Source organism: Dromiciops gliroides, chromosome 2 (assembly GCF_019393635.1).
Source record: "Dromiciops gliroides isolate mDroGli1 chromosome 2, mDroGli1.pri, whole genome shotgun sequence".
NCBI lineage: Eukaryota > Metazoa > Chordata > Mammalia > Microbiotheria > Microbiotheriidae > Dromiciops > Dromiciops gliroides.
Window position 1 is genome coordinate 622,919,478 of NC_057862.1, and position 9,854 is coordinate 622,929,331.

A 9,854-nucleotide genomic window follows, 5' to 3' on the forward strand; every position below is an offset into this window, starting at 1 on the left:
GTCCCAAGCCTCAGGGGGTCCCAGGTGGTACAATTTGAGGAGAGGCATGTTCTGTACTCACCTGTCTTATTCTCTGGTCTGTAAATATCCCCAGGCCACCTTGCTCTTTAACCCAGAAACAAAATTCTGTTTTACTGTGGTTGCAAGCTCAGGGTGAGCCTGCACCCCTCCCCCACCTGGGCCCACCACTTAAGACTGCTTCCTGTTTCCCAGCAGGAGCAAAGCAACAGATTTCTGCCTCAGTGCCCAAAGAAACCCCTGTAATCTCCCCCTGCCCCCAACCCCATGTGGCCAACCTCTCAGCCCTCTTACCAGACCATGAGCTTAGTTCCAAAACAAGTTGGCACTGCAGCTGATTCAGAGGCTCTGGGCTGGGAGGTGTCTCTTTCTCTGGTGTGGCCTGGGACTGAACCTGCACATACAGGAGTGGGGCTCAGCTTTGTTCTCACCCTGGTACAACAGACCTTTCCTGCCAATTTTCTAAGTCATCTCTGGCGGGAAAATGATCTCACACCATCTTTTTCTGGGTTCTGCTGCTCCAGGAATTATCTTATGGCATTATTTGGAGGTTTTGGGCCTGATCATGTGGGGAGCTCTGAGAAGTTATTGCCTTTCCTTCACAATCTTGGCTCCACCCCGACCAGCTTTGAGACATTTTAAAGGTTTTAAAGACTTAGTTTCTGTGTAATTACTAATTTTATTAATAATGCTAGAATTTTATCAATAAAAAGGACTGGTCATTTGGCCGTCTCTCTCTCAGACCAAAGATGAATCATGGTGCTGGCCTCACAGTTTATATGCTCTTGGAAGAGTGTATCTTCCTAGGGTAGCAATCATTTATGAGAACAATGAATATTACAATGAGAGGTGGACCCATTCTAATGAAGAGCTTAGGGATGTATTGCTAAATTGTCCAGCCTTAGGAAATCTAATCAAATAATTTATTCTCACCCAAACCTGTGTAGAGCACAATGGGATCTCCCACTTTAGCTTAAATTCCTTTTAACATTGGGTAAGGTCTGAACAAGATGGAGGAGAAAGTTAATTCAATCTCATTATCAGTAATGTTCTTCAGAGATTAAACTTTGAAATGAGGACTTTTTAAAAAGGGGGAACTCTGGATCTCCCCAAATCATTGGTTATTAATAATAATTATAATCATTTCAGCTTTCTAAAAATCCTTTGCTATACACAGCTTTGGAATTGTTTGACTGAAACATAACTAACCCACTTCTCTTTTTGTTCATTTCCAGTAAACTGCATGAAAACAGGGACTATTTTTAAAAACTATATATCCCTAGTGCCTCACACATAGAAGGCACATAATAAATGTTCATTCAATTGGCCTACATTTTTTGTGTTGTACCACCTCTTACAATATATATATGAATTAAAAGAAAAGTTTCTGATAGAAATGTAAACCAAATACTGTGGGAGAGCTGAGGGACAAAAGATGATTACTAATGGAGAAGAAAAACAAAGAATTTACAAATCAAATAGAATTTAGGCTTGGCCTTAAAGGTATAATTCCAGTGGACATACATGGGAATCAGAGTGGGAGAAGACAGGGAATTCAGATAGTCAAGTTAAGAGGAATTTATTAAACATCTATATGCAAGGCACTATACTAAGTGCTAGGGACACAAAGAAAGATGGAAAAAAGGAACTAACAATGCAATATAGAGATATAGGGAATGTGATGAAGACAAAAACAGAATAGCATAGGACCCTATGGGTATCCTAACTCCAGCATCCACCCTTCTTCCCTATTTCCTCATTACTCACAAATGAGCTTTGAATGATTGATTTGTGTAAGAAGGGGAAGAATTCATAAATTCAAAGCATATAATTAATTTTAAAATTACTATGAATTTCCACAAAGATGAATATCAATGGTATTTTCAAGTGAAATGATCCAGAAAAAGTTCTCATAGAAAGTTTCCAAGAACTAGTATCTTTGCATTGTAAACTAAGAGCTAGAGGGCCAGCCTTATATTAAGGTTCAAATAGAATGTTCCTCTGACACAAAATAGCTGTGAGGCTATGGGTAAACCATTAAACCTTTCAGTAATCCAGGGCAATTCTCTGAGACTTAAGTTATGGATGAGTTGCTGATATGCTTAGAAGGAAATATGACAGTTCCCCATTTTGATAAAATTACAGATCCAAATCAAACAACAACCACATACACACACCAAAGAACTATGGTAAAGATGTGTTAAGGGTATTAGTGGCAAATCAGTAGTGTTATCACTTTCCTTTGAAATCAAGTCATCAATTACCAGTCATTCTTATCCAAGTAAACAAGTAAGTAAATACATCCTTTGTCTCAGTTAAACTCTTGTCCTGATTCATTTATTTGCATGGGAGGCTTAAGGTCATATTTCTATGCAAAAATGCAATGTGTATGTATGCATGAATGCATGTATGTATATATACACATATATGCATGTGTATATATAGCACAAAGTAAATATATGTAAATATATACTTATATGTATATTTGTGTATAACCACACAAACATGCATATATCCACTTCAATAAGTATCAGGAAAAGAAGGCCTCGGAGGTAGAAGTAAAAAAAAAAAGTATATTCTAAGCATTATGACAACGAATGAAAAGGCTTGAAGACTGGAAATGAAGGTTTTTTGAAGAACAGAGATGAAGACAGCTTGTAATGATGGAGTTAATATCCAGTTTAATTGGATTGCAGAGTTCAGAAAGGGAAGTAATATCCAATAAGGCTGGAAAAATAGTTTGGGGTTAGGTTGTATGGAGCTCTATAAGTTAAATAGAATATATACAGCAGTATGCTGTTAAATGTTTGACTGGTTCTCCAAAAAAATGTACTTGGTTTGTTGTTCAGTCATTTTTCAGTCATCTCTGATTCTTTGTGATCCCATTTAGGGTTTTCTTGGCAAAGATAGTGGAATGGTTTGCCATTTCCTTCTCCAGCTCATTTCACAGATGAGGAAACTAAGCAAAGAGGGTTAAGTAACTTGCCCAGGGTCACACAACTGGTAAATGTCTGAGATTGGATTTCAACTCAGGAAGATGAGTCTTCCTGACTCTAGGATTGACATTCTATACACTGTGCCACCTAGCATGATATATACTTTTTACTTTACATTAACATTATATCACTTTAAATCTAGAAAATCAACAGGTCAATAAATCAAGCCCTGATGTGTAGTTCTGGCTGATTTTTTTTTGGGGGGGGCAATGAGGGTTAAGTGTCTTGCCCAAGGTCACACCGCTAGTAAGTGTCAAGTGTCTGAGGCTGTCTTTGAACTTGTGTCCTTCTGAATCCAGGGCTGGTGTTTTATCCACTGTGTCACCTACTTGCACCTGCTCTGGCTGATTTTTGAAGTGGAAATGCTCACATTGAAAATTGAACAATTTGTTCTCCTACTTTGAGGTGGCTCCAGCACATCCATGGTATGTTTGATGCTGAGGTGTTTGAATTTTCTTTTTCTTTTTTCTTTTTTGAAGTGAGGCAATTGGGGTTAAGTGACTTGCTCAGAGTCACACAGCTAGTAAGTGTTAAGTGTCTGAGGCCAGATTTGAACTCAGGTACTCCTGACTCCAGGGCTGGTGCTCTATCCACTTCACCATCTAGCTGCCCCAGGTGTTTGAATTTTCAAGGAAAACTAGTACCTCTGGTATGAGTTGACAAGATCTTTTCTGGACTATTTTCACCATTGCTGTCTACCTGCTACCTAACTTTCACCAGTGGCTCCAAGAAGCTGTAACATACACAACAGCCAAACCATGAAAAACTTCTTTGGCAGACAGGCAGAATGGCTAAACCAGATTGAGGGTAAGTGATATACCTCAAATCCCACTGAGAATGGGGTGGGGTGTCTATCCCAAGCATGTAGACATCCCCAGTGCAGAATGGGCAGATAAGAATAATTTATTCTAATGGAACATGAAGGGAGTAGAGGAAAACACTGTGAAAAGCTTAGAGCTTGATTAGACATCAAATATGCTAAGGTCATCCCCTGCATCCTGAGCCCTTGCTAGTCATTTTTACTTTTGTTTTGCCACTGGACTTTGATGACTATGGAAGAGAGAGTGAGGCTGACAACTTCAGGCAACTACCTCACTTAAATCCAATTTATACATGAGTTGAAAGACATTACCCATAACCTTTTAACATTTTTACCTACCTCAAAGTCCTGTGGTCAAAGGCAAGTGATGAAGCAGCAGGTGTGGATACACTGGGAGCTGTAGTCACAACCCTGTATACAAGTGGCCCCAGGGCCTAGGGTTTTCTTCTCACTGAGCTGGAGTAGCAGTGGGATTCAACAGCCCCCTGGGTATCTAAGCAGCCTTATTAAAGGACCACACTGATAATCAGCTGGCATGAAGGGCTAGAAAAGGTGCCCTGAAAATTACATGCTTCACCTAACCTAACTTTGTATACTGCTTACCATGACTGGTAGGGATTCTACCCTGTGGCTGAAACAGAAAAAATGTACAAAAAAAGAGAAAATTTTTGTGAAGATGATTCCATTCACCATTCATACAAGGAATGGGCACAGGGTTATGGACAACATGAAATCCAGTAGACCTGAAAGATGAATTGTTCTTGTTGCAAGAGAATTAAGCAGATTTCACATCCAAATAGCCTCTCCCTGATACAAGTGAAACAAGGCTGGCAAATGAAAGCCAATTTACAAAATATGAAACTAGATACATATTTTTCTGGAGTGCCTACATGGATGAGGAGCACTATGAAGCTGGCACAAGTTTTGCAATCAAAACTAATCAAGTCAATAAGCTTGTATGCCTTCCAAAAGGACTGAACAACAGGCTCACGACAGTGAGATTGCCATATGTAGGAAAGTACCATGTCACCATCATCAATGAGTATGCTCTCATAATAATGAACCCTGATGATGTCAAAGAAAAAATATGAAGTCCTGGAGAGCCTCATCATCATTGTGCCAAAAAAAGAACAAATTTGTAATTCTGGGTGACTTTAATGCCAGAGTAGGCACAGACTATCATATGTGGCAGGGAGTTCTCAGGAAGAAAGGAATTAGAAATAGCAATAGAGAAGGCAGCTAGGTGGCACAGTGGATAAAGCACTGGCCCTGGATTTAGGAGGACCTGAGTTCAAATCTGATCTCAGACACTTGACACTTACTAGCTGTGTGACCCTGGGCAAGTCAGTTAAACCTCATTGCCCTGCAAAATAAAAAATAAAAAAAATAAAAAATAAATAAAAAAAAGAAGGAAAGGAAGGAAGGAAGGAAGGAAGCAAGCAAGCAAGCAAGGAAAGAAGAAGAAAGAAATAGCAATAGAAATGATCACTTACTACTGAATATTTGTGTGTCTTATTGCCTTCTTATCACTAACACTGTCTTCCTTTATCTAATTGCAATAAAACTTCATGGATACACCCTCACAGCAAACACTGGCATTTAATAGACTGTCATTGTAAGGAAAAGAGACAGCATGTGAGAGTTACAAAGACAATGTATGACAAAGAGTGCTGGACTAATCATAGACTTATGCTCTCCCTGCTAAATTTTTGTATTCAACAATAGCAGCAGCCCCAAGGGAAGAGGACGACAAGAAGCCTTAAAGTGAACAAATTATAGTGGTTCTCCCTGAGTGAACAGTTTGTTGTTAACTTTGAGGAAAAGGTGAAGCAATACATGGTTGGCAACAGTATAGCAGAAGAGGAGTAGGCAGCTTTCAAAGATTTGGTGTACAGCACCACATTTACTCACCTGGGCCGGAACATTCCGAAACATGAAGATTGAGTTGATGAAAAAGATGGGGAAATTGAGAAGCTCCTAAATGAAAAATGAGAATTCCACAGGGTTTACCAGCAGGATAGTTTGTCCATCTCTAAGAAGCCAGTGTTTGACTTCATCAAAAGTAAAGTAAAGTTAAGCTTGGAGAGAAACAGGATTTTTGGTTCAGTAAGAAACCAGATGAAATTCATATTTATGCTGATGGTAACAATCCAAGGACTTTTATGATAACCAGAAGGCTCTTTATTGGTCAAAGACCTATGGTGAATCTCAACTACTCAACACTGATATAGCCACATTGATTAGTGATAAGGATGTGATACTGGGAAGATAGGGTTAAATACTTCCATAGTTTTCCCAACAGACAATCCAGAAGCCATTTACTGTTTACCTCAGGTTGAAGTCAATCCTTCTCTAGCAGACCTTCCAATGAAGAAAAAGTTCTGAATGTCATTAGGCTCTCTTGTGTGGCAGAGCACCTTGTGATGGTTCTATTCCAGCTGAGCTTTACAAGGAAGGGGATCCATTGCTCATACAAAAGATGACTGAAATCTTCCTGCTTATATGGCAAGAAGAGGGCATACCCCAGAGTTCAAGGATATCTCCATTGTCCATCTCTATAAAGGAAAAGGAAATAGCTTGTCCAGGGAAAATCACATGGGGGTCTCTCTCTTAGTCACTGCCAGCAAGATTTTTAACAGAGTCCTCCTTCACCTTATAGTCATCTACCTGAGAGCCAGTGTGGCTACAGAGAGTGTTGAGGAATAGCTGATATAGTATTTGCTACCCAACAAATTCAGAAGAAATGTGAGGAGCAGAACAAGTCTGTAAACAACATTCATTTATCTGACCAATGACTTTGATACTATCAGTCATGAGGACTTATGGAAGATCATCTCAAAATTTGGTTGCTCAGAGAAGTTCATCAATCAGTATTGTTCACCAGTTTGATGAAGGCATGATTGCACAGGTTCTGGAAAATGGATAGTGCTTTTGTGCTTTCCCAGTTGTCAATGGAATCATGGTTATCTGCTTGCTTCTGTGCTTTTTAATTTATCTTTTCAATGATATCAGATACCTTCAATGAGGGTGAAATTGGCATCCAGTTTAGCTACCACACTGAGGTAAATTATTAACTTGAAAAGGCTATAAACCAAGACTAAAGTGGAGAGTGTGTGCACGACTTTTTTTTCTCCTGCAGATGATGGTATATTCTCTGCTGTTTATGCTCATTTTGGCCTCACAATTAACAGCAAGAAAACAGAGATTCTCCACTGGCCAGCACCACACCATCCATATGTGAAACCATAGCAAATGGATAAATTTTGAATGTTGTTGATAAGTTCTCTTACGTTGGCAGTGTACTTCTCTGGGATGTACACATAGATGATAAGGTTGACCCATACATTGCCAGAGCTACCTCAGTGTTTGGGATGTTCTGAAGGAAAATGTGAGAGAGAAGAAGCATTAGGCCACCTTCCAAACTGAAGGTCAACAAAGATGTTATACTGACCTCATTGTATGTCTGTGAAATCTGGACAGTATACCAGTGACATGCCTCTAAACTGAATCACTTCCATTTCTATTGTCTTAGGAAGATTCTGAAGATCACCTTGAAAGATAAGGTACTGGACTCTGAGGTCCTGTCTTGAGCTGAACTGCCAAACATTCAAACTACTGCAGAGAGTAAAACTCTAATGGGCTGGCCATGCTGTTTCAATGCCAAACACATGATTAGCTAAAAGATAATTTTACAAAGAACTCACACAAGGCAGGCACTCATAGTGAAGTCAGAAGTGATAAAAGGACACTCTCAAGGTTTCTTTGAAGAACTTTGGTATTGCTTGTGAGGCATGGGAGACACTGGCATGGCCCAGCATGGTGTGTCTGCATCAAATAAGGTGCTGTGCTGTATTAATGAAGCACAATTGCTGTAACTGAAAAGAAACATGAAATGAACAAGTTTAGAGACATCTCCATTCCAAATATTGATAAGGACTACTTGTGTCCAACCTGTGGTAGAGTCTTACTAGCTTATATTGATCTGATCAGCCACAATTGAATATGCTCTACATTAACCCTCTACATAATGATGTCATTTTGATGCTCTTCAACTATGAAGGACAATTAACTACTATTACTCCATCATCAACATAATTCATTCTGGAGAAAATTAAGTATTGAATAAGAGAAAGACTTCAGTTGATTTTATCCATTAGTGCATATCATTGAATTCATCTTCGAGAAAAACCAATCAATGCAATGCATATAGAAAATACTTTAGCCAGAATTCTCACCTTATTTAACATAATAAAATTCATGCTGGTGTTGTTTATTTTCAAAGGGGACCAATGACAACACAGTGTGATGTCTTGACTCATGTGTGAATCAGATTTAAGTGAGGCAAAGTTGTGCAAAGTTGATAGCCTCTCTCTCTTCCAAAGACATCAAAGTCCGATGGTAATATAAAAGTCAAGAAGACTGTTGAGGGCTCAGGATGCAGTGCATGAGCTTAGTGCTTTGATGTTAGATCAAGTTCTAAACATTCCACAGCACCTGCTTCAGTCACCTTTATGGTTGTTGGAACAAATTGTTCTCATCTTCCCGTTCCACCAGAGGAAGTCTTCACATGCTTAGAGTAAACACCCCCTAAGTCACCGATAGGTATGAGATTTGTCCATTACCTTCAGCTTGGTTTAGCCTATCTGCCAAGATGGTTTACTTCAATGTGGAGCCAAAAGTGAGAGCTGAGTGACAGGTAGATAAGCAGCCCTGAAAAGGGCTTGACAAGCCCACAAAGCAGAGATGCTAGTCTTCCTTCAGCACCCCATACACCCCTTATACTGATGAAAAGCCCTTTAGATGTAATGAATATAGAAATATTTTCAAGAAAAAGTCTGCCCTTCTTTGACATCACAGACATCCAAATGGAGAATAATCTTGGGAATGTAACAAATGAAGGGAAAGTCTTTTAAAATATGGGGTTTTCTATGATGCAAACATTCTAATTTGTTTATGAACTATGATTTTATTTGTAGTGATACAGATTAAAATGTTCTTTTTCTACTTTATTTTCATCTTCTTTTAAACATATGGTCTGCTACCAGATAGTAGTACAATTGTCCAAGTTTGAATGGAGAATCTATTGGTCTAAAAAATAACCATTTAATTCTAAACTTTCTCAAAGAAAATAAATTACTTTATTAAACACGTTTGTTTCATAAGAAAGAACCATATATTTAAAAATATCCTTTTAAAACAAAAGAACCAAACAAATATTAATAGATTTCATATTTGTAGCAAGGTGTATAAAAGATAAATTTTAGTAATCTAAGTTTTATATGATTTTTCTATAGGAAAAATATTATACTAGGGTTCAAATTCTTAGACAAAGTCCTTATGTTCAATTTTTAACATGTAAAACATATTCTGTAATTAAATGTTTCAATTATAAACAATATGCTTGTATGATATATCTTTGTAAAGTATACATAAAATGCTTTTTTAAAAGGCATGACAAATCACTAAAATATTTAATATGCTATAATGTAATAGCATACCACATAAAGTTTTTGCATTCTGTAAAATTCCTGACCTGTTTTTGTACAACATGAAATCAGAATGTGAAAGATCACTTTCAGGATGATGGAATCTACCCAAACAAGGGATTCTTTGGGAAGACTATAACAGGTAACTTTGAGGACTCTTTAGGGGAGTAATTAAGAGGCACTCAATGACTTTTTGGGGGGAGGTGGGACAATTGGGGTTAAGTGACTTGCCCAGGGTCACACAGCTAGTAAGCGTCAAGTGGCCGTGGCTGGATTTGAACTCAGGTCCTCCTGAATCCAGGACTGGTGTTTTATCTACTGCACTATCTAGCTTTATCTAGCTGCCCCTCAGTGACTTTCTGAGAAGCTGATCCATACATATTGTTTCGATTCACTTTTCTAATTGTATATTTCTTTTTAGGAAGAAGCATTGGTATGATATGTAGCTGTGAGGCATCTGGTGGCACAGTGGATAGAAGAACACTGGGACTATAGTCATGAAAATGAGTTCAAATCTGTCCTAAGACACTTCTT